Source organism: Carya illinoinensis, chromosome 12, assembly GCF_018687715.1.
Source record: "Carya illinoinensis cultivar Pawnee chromosome 12, C.illinoinensisPawnee_v1, whole genome shotgun sequence".
Lineage (NCBI taxonomy): Eukaryota > Viridiplantae > Streptophyta > Magnoliopsida > Fagales > Juglandaceae > Carya > Carya illinoinensis.
Genome location: NC_056763.1, coordinates 22015639 through 22028718, shown reverse-complemented (window position 1 = coordinate 22028718; position 13080 = coordinate 22015639). Strand labels below are relative to the sequence as shown.

Sequence of the window (13080 nt, the reverse complement as noted above, 5' to 3'; positions counted from 1 at the left end):
ATGCTATATTTAGAAACACAAATATAAAATATATCATTTGGAGTAATTACTTGTATGGGTTTAAATATACAAGTTTTGTATAGTCTTTTTGTAAAAAAAAAATAGACTCTATAGTAAAAAAATTATTTTTTAATATTATTTTTTACAAAATGTCAGCAAAACTTAAAATCATACCTACCATGATTATTGGTACAACGTAGGTGAAAACGCTTCGAGGTATATATTGTATTTAATCACAATTGGGGAATTGATATTTCGAATTTATTTTATCAATTTAACTAAATAAAACTCATAACTTATATTCAATCGCAAATGGAAGAAAAATAGAAAAGACGAGAAATTTAACCTTTTTTACAGATCACCATAACTTCATGGACATGCATGCAGCCTAAAGAACCTTCTATAACAAAGGAATGGCTTTTTCTCCTTTGGTGATTTGAAAGGTTGGTGCGTCTTGGGTTTTATGAACGAGACACAAAGAAAAAATTTAGTTGTAAGTGATTATGTATATTAATATATGCATTCATCTAATCTGATTAGTTAAAAGTAAATTTTATTGAAAATAGTATCAATTTAAATTTTGAATATGAAAACATCAATATTGATACATAAATTCGTATGTAAATCCGTTTGCATGTAATAAAATTTGGATACAAAATCATACGATGTTTTCTGCGCATACACATGAATGATCGTTGGTGGTATCTTGGAATTTTTTTTAAAACAAGTGAATCTTAAACCCGCATGTGATTGCATTGAAACACAAAGCTGGCTAGCCCATTTTATGCCCAAATTTAATTAATTAATTAATTGGCTAAAAATTTATTAAGGGGTGATACTAATTACAGCTATTAGAAACTATGCTATCGGAAATTGTACACATTTCATACTTGGATGGACATCTCTATATCCCAAGACTTGAGATCACCAAACTCGAAATAATTTAATGTTGATATAAAATTGGTTTCCCTTTAGAATAAAACAATCTACGTTTTGATGTTTAGTTAAGTTCAGTTGAACTAAGTTTATTATCAAAAGTAGTGAGTTGAGTAGGTGAAGTGAGTTATGTGAGATCCATCTAAAATAAATTTAATTGTGTTTGAATGATAATATGAGTTTCGTACAATTTATAAAAAATTAAAAAATATTATGAATCTTACGTATAAGGAGTTTTAAGTTAAGATGAGTTTAGTAATTTAAGAATTAAGTATTTAAATATTATACTCAACTTAAAATTAAACTAAACTGAATTGATTTTAACTAAATCTTGCAACCAAATAGGACACGAATGCATCCAAAAGACTAAAATAAGAAAGATTTTATTTACCATCGATTTCTTAATCATCATTCTCTCACTATCCTTTATGAGATATTAGTGATAGATAATAATCATATGACGCGAAGATGATGGGATGATGATCGGAAAAAAAAAATGATGAATACCACTTCGATCTGTTAAAACAGTACAATAATATTGTAAAACAAAAATCGTCATATTATATACAGACTAAAATCATGCACAGCTTTCTTGTACATATCAATCAATAAAGTTTTTTCATTGACATTTGTAAAATAGACATAGGCACCTATTATCTTAGGAGACTTTTAACTTGTTGGCGGCTTCTTTAGCTGCCTCTCCTTTCATAGCGCTGTGCCTTAGTTGATATGCAGAGCAATAGTAGCAAATGGAGAGACCATCAACAAATTTAAAAATAAAAAAGGGTAATAATTTTGGAAAACAAGTTTTCTTCCAAATTAGATTAGGGAAAGTTTCATTGGATTCATTTATAAATATCATAAACGTCCATTAAACATATCATAAGCACATTTTAAAAGTTTTATTAAAAATGTTGACATGTGTCTATTCATTAAAATTAAAAAGAAATATTCTAGACATAAAATGATTACAAAAAGTAATCAAACAAACTGATTTGACTTGATATATTTTGTTAAATTATAAAATTAGTTTTATTATAAAGCAGATATGATGGATCTCATGAAACCATGTGCTATATTATGTTTTTGCTATTGTTGACTTAAAAGGAAATATTCAAAATAGAGAAATGGTATTTGCAGTCATGAAATGCGCAAACGTCACACAATTTCTTTAAAAAAAGTGAGTAAATATGAGACTCATATGAAAAAAGAACTAACTTTTTAATAGTGAAATCCACTTTTTTTCAAAAGAATTGCGTGGCCCTTGCATACTCCACGACTGTATCAAGTATTACTAATTAAAATAATAATCTAGAGCTAGCTTTGTAGGGAAAAAATAATGGCAACAACAATTGAAAGCTGCAGAACAATTTGTTACCATGCTGGAGAAGTGATAAATCACCTTTTTTCTTCATTTTTATTTTATTATATATTGTCTATGTAATTAAGAATAATGTTATATATAATTATGATTTATGTAAATATCGTAAAATTAGTTTACAAAATAGTGAGTCCATCATTAAGTATTAACGTTTTCACGTGAATCACATGTCTATTAACTTTTTTCAAAAAGAACATATAGAAGGCGCACTCTATATATGATTGTGTAACATAAAAAAGTGGGAGGATCATCATGATCAATACAATTCGCTACAAAAATCATGCATATACTCTCTCTGTTCTTTGGGCACAATCATGGCTTATCCCAAATCATGACTCACTCAATGAGGAAAAAGTGCACAAACTTTGTGGCCTAAAGCAAGCATGCAATCGAAGTGGAAGGAGCATTTGGCATTTGCAATCTACGCTTTGATTTTTCAAGTACCACTTCCCTGGTTCCCTCGCTCCCACTACGAGACAAATAGATGGTAAAAACACAAATAATTGGGCTGCATGTGACTCACGTTTAATTGAAATGTAATCTCATATACAGTTTTTTAAGTATGTATGTCTCGTATACATTTTTTTTTTAAAAGTAGAATATATTATTAAAAAATTAATTAATTAATTATTTATTTTTTTGTTTTATTTTTATGTAGAACTCATATTTACACATTTTTTTTTAAAAAAATATGTAAGATTTGCACTCTCTTAAACTATAAATATTATTTCTCAACAATCAATAAAACACTATACACACCATTTATTGAGATCTATATATATGTTAAGAGTTATATCTCGTTATATATTATGAGTCATCTTTATGGTAAGATATCAGTAGAGGGGAGCCGACTCCAAGGGTGTATAGGACATTAAGGCAGTTGTCATAGGCACCTAAAGAGCAAGGCCCTAAACATATAAGAGCATTGCTACTCATAAGCCCTATACACCACACACCTCATATTTTTTATTTTTTAAAATTTAAAAAAAAAAAATTAGATTTTTTTTAAACTAATTTAATTTTTCTATTCATTATTCATATAACAAAATTTGATAAAATAAAAAAATAAAAAAATTTTAAAAAATGGATGGTATGTGGTGTATAGGCTTATGTTTAGAATTTTTCAACATATAAATGCCTTGATATATTTTGAAAATAAAATAAAATATACATGGTATAAATCTTCTACAACAATTGGTGATAGATAATAGTATTGGTGAATAATGGAAAATGGATATTCAACCAATTCATGCGCTTAATAAAATAGAAAATATGGGATGGTTGTCACTTAATTACTCCATTGCTTGAGATATAAATTGTAATCTGTCCCATATTCTTCGACCAATATTTGTGAGAATAAAGTGTAATTTTTTATTTAAAATATATTTCGGACCCATATATTTGTACAAGATTTTTTATTTTTTATTTATTTATTTATTTTCTGTAGTAGAACAAACAAAAAGAGTCATGCTACACTCACCGAGGTATGGCCCGACAAATTATCCTGAGTAGGTTAAATGCTTTTTTTGATACAATATATTCTTAATTTTTTTTTTCAAAAAATTAAAATATTATTAAAAAATACTTCTTTAATTGCTAAATTTAAAAAAAAAAAAAATCAAGACCCATGTCGAGACCAATCATGGGGAGAAGTAGCATTACTCAAAAAGGACATCACCAAAATCTTGGATTTTTCTTAAAAGAAAAGAAGACTCGAACTGGACCTAGAACATGCAATTAAAACACAGAAATTGATGACACTATTTTTTTTTTAAAAAAAAATTCAAAATGTATTTGAAGCTCCCATAAGTACAAGTACGTAAGGATTCCCCAAAGTGCTTTATTAAATTATTAAAAAAAAAAAACTTCTAACTTCTTTTTAATAAAAAAGTTTATCCTTTATGTGTGTGTAAGAAAGGTATTTAAGACTGTTCATCCGGACCGGATTTTACCTGGTCTGGACCGGAACCCGGATAACCGGATTTCCAATTATGGTTTTCGGCCCGGATCAAAATCCGGGCCAAAACCTGAATGTCTAAACCTAGGTGTACCCGGGCTGAGTACCGATTTTTAAACTCGGAACCCGGGTTTAAAACCCGGTACCCGTGTTTCCTCCTCTTTGAAGTCGACGACGTTTTCAGCCCTAGAGCCTTCTTCACCCGGCTGGCCGCGGACAAAGTCAGCAACCTCTGCAGCGAAGCCGATTGCGAGATCGCAGGAGCCCGTTCGGTTTTCTCCGACTGCGGGATGTAGGTCAACGGCCGCGTACCGGTGCTCCGACACGCGGCGACGAGGATCTCATAAGCAGTTTCTCGTAGCTCGGAGTCAGAAAGATTCGAGCCCAGGTCGTCAAATGGGGAGGGCAGGCCTTCGACTGGGTATACGGGCTGCTGCTGCGGCATGGGGCACTGATACTGGCTATGTCTTTTGGAGGATCCCAAAGCCATGTCCCTGAAAATACTGGACATTGTTGGCACGCCCCGTGGGTCTCACTCTTGTGCGCAGAGGGTGGAGACTGGAATTTTACATAAAGGGAACAAAAGGGTGACAACCATATTCGTGTTTGCACTTTTGCTTTGAGATTTGAGAAGAGAAGGAATTTCTGTGCGAGAGAGAGAGAGAGAGAGAGAGAGAGAGAGAGAGATAAGAGAGCGGGGGGGCCCGGGGGGAACTTGGGATTGAAAGAAAAAGTCGGTTGGGTACTGAAGATGCAGTGAGAGAGAGAGAGAGAGAGAGAGAGAGAGAGAGAGAGAGAGAGAGAGAGAGAGAGAAGTTGAAGTTTGTAGAAACCGGGTTCAACCCAGAATCAGGAATCCGATTTTTTCAAAACCCGGATATATCCGGGTTCTGAACCGGGTCTGATTCGAATTAACCCGGGCTAGGTTTCGGTCCGGGTTTGAGACCCGGTTCCCGGCCCTGGTGTACCCAGGGTTCCCGGGTTGGAACCCGGTTGAACAGGCCTAGAGGTATCTATCTCAGCCACTAATTTTAAATAATTCGGATTTTATCATCTCAGTGTTTACTACATTTAGAAAGTACGAAAATTTTCTTAATTGGAAAAAATCTGAGCAATTATACTTAAAAACAAAAGTTCATATTTTATTTTAAACGATACATGCAAAGCTTATAAATTATAGGTCTACAAAGATCCATATCCAAAAAGGAAATTGGATATTAGATTACTACTATTAAATGTTGTCTCTAAAGTGAAGGAAGAGACCCTGATAAGAAATAATGAGTAACAATCTCATTGTAATGTTTTTAAGTTCACTTACAAACACTCTAGCCATAAATTGATGTAGTTTAAATTGGGTGTCAAATTATGTTGACAGATCGTGCTCATGTCGTATTAAAACATGTATATTATATTATTTAGGTCAATCATAACCCGATCCATTAAACTTATCATGTCAAAATCTCAAATCCTAACACGATTCGTTAACATAACGGGTCGTGTCGTGTCAATCCATTTTGATACATTAATAAATATTAAGAAATAGGTTAACATGACACAATATATATATCTTATTAAAAAGGATCAAGGATTTCCTATATGATGCGGATGATATGTCAACTTAAATTTTAAAACAAAATGTGAGTATTCAAAATAGTGAAATTCATGTAGTAAAAAAATGTACCATGGCACTTCCAAGATCATCCCAAAGCTGAAGAATCGTTGCTGGAAAAGATATAATGCCTGGCATGTTCTCAACAAGATCTTCAGTTTCCTCAGTTATTCGTTGACCCAAAAGGAAGAAAGTGTGAACTAGTACCACGTGTATTACAATTGCATTCTCCAAATTAGGGCTGTTCATCCGGGTTCCGACCCGGGAATCCGGATATATCCGGACCGGAACCCGGGTGTTAAATCCGGGCCGGAACCCGGCCCGGGTTAAGCCAGATCAGATCCGGTCCGAAACCCGGATGTATCCGGGTTTTGAAAAACCCGGATTCCGGTTTCCGGGTTGAGCCCGGTTTTTTTTTTTTTTTATTACAAAAACCTATATTTACCTACATTATTAAATTTCTTTTAAAAGCAGTTTTTTTTACCTTAAAGCCTATATTCTATTACAAATTTTTCAAGAAAAAAATGGTTGAAAAGGATATTCTTTTATATATAAAACTAATTATTATTTTTAACTAAATGCATCTGAAAAAAATAAATTTAATATCAATCATGTAAATGCATGCAAAAAAATAAAAATGCAATCACTACATATTATATTATTTGATATTTATACATATTACATTACAAATGATATTGACACTTCTTCTCCCAAGCAAATGATGAACCACATTGACTAAGTACTATTGTTTACTTTCTTTCTTTCTTTCTTTTTTGTTCCCTAGACATATTGACAAAGAAGTCTATACTATATAGCATCACTGGCTCATAAATCGACCAAACAGGACCAAAATCTAGTGCCAATGCCAAAATATCTAAATAGCAAAGAGACAGACGTGTCTTTGGCAGCCAAAGACAATGGCTCTTTCCTGTCCTAAACCCATACATAAACCTCCACTCAAAAAAATAAAAACAGTCTTACTATTAATACCATTTATTAATAGTAAATTGTAGGTAGGCAGGGCTTCCACGATCATGCTTGTTGAACTCGTACACGTGAAGTTACTGGACTTTAGCTGCAAAAGAGAGACAAAAAACCAAAAGGGTCAGATAGAATCCAACCAAAATTTCTGGACAAGTGAGTGCGTTGGTGGGCGAAGAGGTGTTCTGTGATCTTAGATTGGCTAGTTTGGCCGATGAAGAGATTGCCATGCAGTAAACAAAACACTATATTATATGCTCAAACAGGGCAATGCAGAAAGTCATTGAATTAATATTAAGAACATTGACAATTAGAAATTAACTGCTGCTACAAATCCTATATATATATGTTCATCACAATCCTAATGCAAATTCTATGAATGTGCACAATCATGAGGAACACAACTGCTGCTACAATGTTTTACAACTTCCTATCTAGAAATATTAATTATTAATCATAACCACCAAACCCAAATGACAGTCACTAGCAAAAATAGAACAAATAAATAAAGAATTCAATGTTAGTTCCAGCAAAAAAATTGAACAAAAAAGAGCTTTGACAAAACATAAAAATATTTTATGGGAAGATGCCCTGTGAAGAGAGATTCACTGAGTTCTGACTCATCTAGTCAATCTGAGTGGGATTAGTAATGAATTTAAATACAATACATTAATTCTTCGCTTTTCTATTGCTTTATTTAGTTTCTTCTTTTTATATCTCATAGAATAATAGTGGGTTTAGTCGGTATGGGCTTACTCTTTGTACAAGTGATTGTAGTTGGTAATGGTAGTTGGGCTGAACTTTATAGGGCTCTGTGTTATTCGTGCTCTACCATTTTAATCTTGACCAGTTTTTATGGAAAACATGCAGAATTTATGACATTTGAGAAGTTTTTCCCCAAGTTAATTATAAAAGGAGTTGAAAAATGTCTGGAGAATTCGTATTTCAAGCCTTAAAATATGGACTGACTTCAAATTATAATGTTTTAGAGCATAAAAAAAGAACCAAGCAGCTACCATGGACACTTCTCCATGTCCCCCGAAGGACCATTTTCTTTCAAACCAAACAGGCAGAATAATGCTAACAACACAGACAAATCGTGGGAGCACATCACTAATCAGGTACTTAAACCGAAAAAAAAAACCAACCGAGAGAGAGGCAGAGACAAATCAAACACAAACCCAAAAAGAAGGAAAAATCAAACACAAACCCAGATCTATCAAACTAACAGCATATACTTTATACCCATGTTTAACAAAATAACCTAGATCTAGCACAAAATGTCGTAGCCGTAGCACAGATCTTACCTGAATGTCGTAGCACAGATCTTACCTGAACAAAACCTACACAAGTCGTACCATTTCATCATCTCATTCCAAGGTATCTAACGATGCAAGATAGAGAGGGTGAGAAGAGAGAGAGATCGAGGGTGAGAAAAAATGAACGAGATGAGCAGCGGCTAGGGTTTCTGAATTTTGACTCTGAGATGAACGAGAGAAAGAGAGAGAGAGGGGGGGGGATATTTAGCCGGGGCTCGGGGGGGGGGGGGGGGGGGGGGGGGGGGGGGAAGCGATACCCGGATTTTAAACCCGTATCCGGACCGCTTGAGTCCGGATTTTACAATCCGGATTTCGGCCCGGAAAACCCGGAACTGGAATCCGGTAAAACCGGATTCCGGACCGGGCCGGATAAAATCCGGCCCGTATGAACAGTCCTACTCCAAATAGTCTCTCGACTTTGGTGATTGCCCTAAAGCAAACCATTGTGCCTCAACTAGAAAAGCATTGCACAAACTAGCCCACTGCAAAGATTATATATAGAGTTGTCATTTTTATCATTTTCACCGAGATGTTGCGAGTGTAGAGAAGGAACATGTGGGAATTAGCAAAGTATTGTCATGATTCATGGACATTTACCATTTTTCTTAGAGAGTCTAGTGGGTTCGAGCCATGATTTTGATCTATCTTTTGGCTAATTTCCTCAGTGATATCATACAGAGCCTTGAAGCATATCTTCATGTATTTGGGTAACTGATCGAGAGCGCCAAAATCCCATCTGTGTGCAACAATTTATTTTGCAATGAATAATCGTTATATGGAAAGGAAACATTAGTTCTGTAAAAAGTAATGCTCTTCATTTTTATTTTATCATTTTCAATCACACTTTTTATGTGGCACATTTTAAGTGATTGTCATTTTAAGTGGTTGATAAAAGAAACTAATGTGTCACACAAATAATTGTCATTTGATGTCCAAGATGATAACCATCATGTTCTACATATATATGATAAGCACTGCTATTTATTGTTGTGCAATTTATGTAATTGGATTACATGTTAATATGTCAAGTTTTTGTCTATAACAAGGCATACGCTTCAGAAATTTGCCGTAAAGAATATCAAGCTTTGGGAATGTCAATTGTAAGGAATTTTCCCCCTCCTTTGTAGGGTTTTGGACTATGAAGCATAATAGTGAAGGAGTTTTCTTTTTCCTTTTAACAGATTAGCACATCATGGGGCATTGGATTAGTCCTCGGTCCAGCCGTTGGAGGTTTTCTTGCTCAGGTACTTTATTTCATTATTTATTTATTTTATTGATCATCCTTTTGATTATCATCATTTTATTATCACGTGATATGACATCAAATGATTGGCAGGTAATAAAATATAACCAATAGTATTTTCTAATCATTTGATGCCACGTCAAGGAACGATAATAGGGTGATTACTAAAAGGATGTTCAATTGCATTTCTCATCAGGTATTGCCATAGTTATGACTAACAGCAAATAAGTTTCCAGAATTTGTGCTGTAGCAAGAAACTAACAAAAATTATATGTTGAGTTGAAGGACAAATTGCATTAAATGGTCAGGGATTGATTTAAAATTTCAGAATTATATATGTGTGTCCTGGTAAAATTGCCCAGCCATTTGGAGTGTTTTGTCCTATCAATGAATCCTGGTGGATGCAATTATGCCCAGCCATTTGGATCTATATCATTACAGTTCAAAGCACTGGAAAGTGAGGCATATCTTATAAGCTGTTGTCCTTCAGCTGTTCTCATTTTGTCTTGGCAAGTTATTCGAAAAGCATATGCTGGTTAAAAACATAGAAGTTTGTCATTAATACATTTTTTATGGAAATTGGGATTCATAGATCTAGTATTTGATATTTTTTTGGGTAACTAAAATGGAATCCATATAATAATTTGAAAATTTAAATTCAAAAGTAGTTTAACTTCTGGTTATGTAGAGGTGGGGATAAAGAAATGAGTTGGGCAGGTATGATCAGTTAGGGGAATGCCATGGTGCATTGCAGGAGATTTCAACATTACCCATTTTTCAGCAAAAGCCCATTGCTCTTTCTTTTGCCCTGGGTACCTATTCATGGTCTATAACCAAAATGTGCCTTCTTTTGTCCCCAGTCGATAGAATCCTCCTTTCCCCTGGCTGGGAGGCGAAGTCCGCTGAAGTGGCCTAATGCAGACTTCCAAAACTTTGTGTGGATCACTTTCCCGTTCTCCATGGTTGCAAGCATTTTCAAAAGATTAAAAGGTACTTTAAGTTAGAGAACATATGGCTGAAATCCAAGGGCTTCATGGAAAGGGTGAAAGGGTGGTGGGCTTCATAATGCTTTTAAGGTTGACCAAGTTGTGTCCTGGATTGCAAACTCAAAACTCTGAAAGCCAATATTGAAAGATTAGAACGAGCAAGTGTTTGGCCATTTGGGGAGACAAAAGGAAGATCCTTATGAATTCATTGAGCACTTTTGAATCTATTGAGGAGAGAAATGCATTAGATGTTGAAAAACTTAGAATGGCTTCACTAGTAGTGAGATGAAGAGGCTTACACTTGCAGAAGAGATTAGCTGGGGACAAAAATTAAGGGCCTTATGGTTAAATGAGGGTGATAGGTGCACAAAGATTTTCTACCAGGTGGCTAATTTGCATTGATGAAGCAATTTTATTGAGTTCTTGAGTGGAAATGACGTAGAACTATCCAACCATCATCAGATAATTGATCACATAGTGCAGTTTACTAGAGATTATATACTTAACAGTTCAACTGGAGACCCAAGTTGGATGGCTTGGATTTTAAGGAACTAGAAGCAGAGGCGGCGGTTTAATAGAAAATGCCATTTGAGGAAAAAAAATTCATGAGGTAGTAAAAGAACTGAATTAAGATAAAGCCCCAGAACCGATGTATATTCTATAGCTTTTTTCCAAGATTGTTGGGAGGTGGTGAAAGAAGACTTTATGAGAGTTTTCCATGATTTGCATTCTAAGGGACGATTTTCTAAAAAGCATGATGCAATATTTATAATCCCATATCCCAAAGAAGGCAGGGGCAGTTTATATTAAATACTTAAGACATGCAAGTCTTAATGCGCGGGGCTCTACAAAATCATCAGTAAAGTCCTTGCTAATTGGTTGAAACTGATGGTGGAAAAGATTATCTCCCTATCTCATAATGATTTCATTAGGGTGAGGCAAATTTTAGACTCATCTCTTATTGCAAAGAAAGCTTGGATAGCAGAATAAGATCAGGGGAATTGGGTGTTCTCTGTAAGTTGAACATATGAAAGGTGTATTATCAAGCCAATTGTGAGTTTCTGTTGTATTATTTGGCTTTGAGAGAAGTGGTGCGGTGGGATCGTTTGATGCATCTCCACAATTTGCATTTTTTGGACAGCCGTCCAAACCCTATAGAGTACTTTCATCACCTTTTTTATGACACAGCTTTGTCACTTTTTTGGTTTCAAGAGGGACATTGACGAAAATTGTTGGAATTCTTATTCAAGGGTGCAGCAAATCTGAAGAAGAAAACTCCTTTCTTGGAATTTGGGTTTTCAGAAACAATAACGAGTCTGGGCAGATTGATACGGAAGATATTCTGCTCTGTTTTTTAAGGAATTTAGAAGAGAAAATTGACGAAATTCCTTCGGAATTCTGCTTAGGGTTTGAGAGCAACAGAGGGGCAGCAGATCTAGGCATAGGCTAGGGTTTAATTTTATCACAAAACCTGACTGAAGAAATGCCTAGGCTAGTAGCAGTTTTTGGGATTTCTTTTTGGCTCTATGAACCATTCAATAAATGGCAGAACTTACAAAAATAAGGATCTGTCTGCTGGATTATGTGTTTATGTCTTCTACAGCTCCCAACTGTTCTTCATAGATCTGAATATTTTTGGAAATATTTACGTCCTTTTTTAACTTCTCCACAATCCAAGGCAGGCCAAATCTCTCCCATAATTATCTCCCTCCTTTGTAATTATTCAAACACATCCGTAATAAATAAATCAGCAAATAACTAATGAGAAGATAAAAAATTCAGACATACGCGCATATCACAAAAGGTTCTTACTTAAGGTAGCACATAACCTAATTCTACAAGCCAGAAAGGAAACCCTAATTTTCTGGGCGTGATACCCTCCAAAAATCCCTTCTCTTCTATATCCCTGTACTTTTATACCTAAATCTAGTCGCTTATATAGTTTGGATTGCCATTTATTATTTGTTTATTTCTATTTGCAAAGTATTATCTTCAAGTTGCTTTTTTAATGTGTTATTTTATGCCCAAGATTCAATAATATGTTTTTAACTTTTCAAATAGTAGCAAGTTTATAAAAGAGTGTATATGTAGGTGGAGAGATAAGGATGGGGACAAGGACCTTGGGGGAGGGGCGCAGATTAGATATCCCTGTAAATTCCTAACTTGGGGGATGGGGGAAATTTTGCTTTGTTGGGAAAGGGTTGGGGGAAATTTTGTGGCGAAAATTTCATTGCCTTCTTTTATTTATTTTTCGCCACGAAATCAAACGTACTGAATTTTTTGTGGATCATTGATGTTTCAGCCTGCTGAGAAATTTCCAGAGATATTTTCTGAAGAATCTCTGATTAAATTTAATCTATTATGACCTGATTAAATTTAACAAAATTTTATATAAATATTAAAATCACAATATCTACAAAAATTATAAAACTAACTACAAATCTAAAATTACGATCTAGATAATAAAAATATCGAAATTGAAATTCTAACAATTTTACTTTTAGGTATAAGGGTATAATTGTAACTTTAACTTTCTTAATGTGTCATAACAGATTATAATGTGTCAAATTGGATTGACTTATTATCAACCCGTTAAGCAATCGTGTCTTAACGGGTCAACCCTTTTGACCCGAACCCGTTAAAACCAAACCTTAACCTACTATTATCG

At 34.3% G+C, this 13080-nt stretch overlaps 2 long non-coding RNA genes across 3 annotated transcripts; one reads left to right on the top strand and one right to left on the bottom strand.

Moving 5' to 3' along the window:
- Window positions 1-6515: 6515 nt before the first annotated feature.
- LOC122289596 lies at window positions 6516-8394 on the bottom strand. Its single transcript, XR_006236196.1, has 2 exons — window positions 8172-8394; window positions 6516-6958 (listed from the first exon to the last, which is right to left on the bottom strand). It is a non-coding gene; the product is annotated as an uncharacterized LOC122289596 (long non-coding RNA).
- A 748-nt stretch (window positions 8395-9142) lies between these two features.
- LOC122289594 lies at window positions 9143-12758 on the top strand. Of its 2 annotated transcripts, none has more exons than XR_006236195.1 (3): window positions 9143-9283; window positions 9365-9427; window positions 12715-12758. It is a non-coding gene; the product is annotated as an uncharacterized LOC122289594 (long non-coding RNA). The 2 variants fall into 2 exon arrangements; XR_006236194.1 differs by lacking the exon at window positions 12715-12758 and adding an exon at window positions 9520-9618.
- The last annotated feature ends 322 nt before the right edge of the window (window positions 12759-13080 follow it).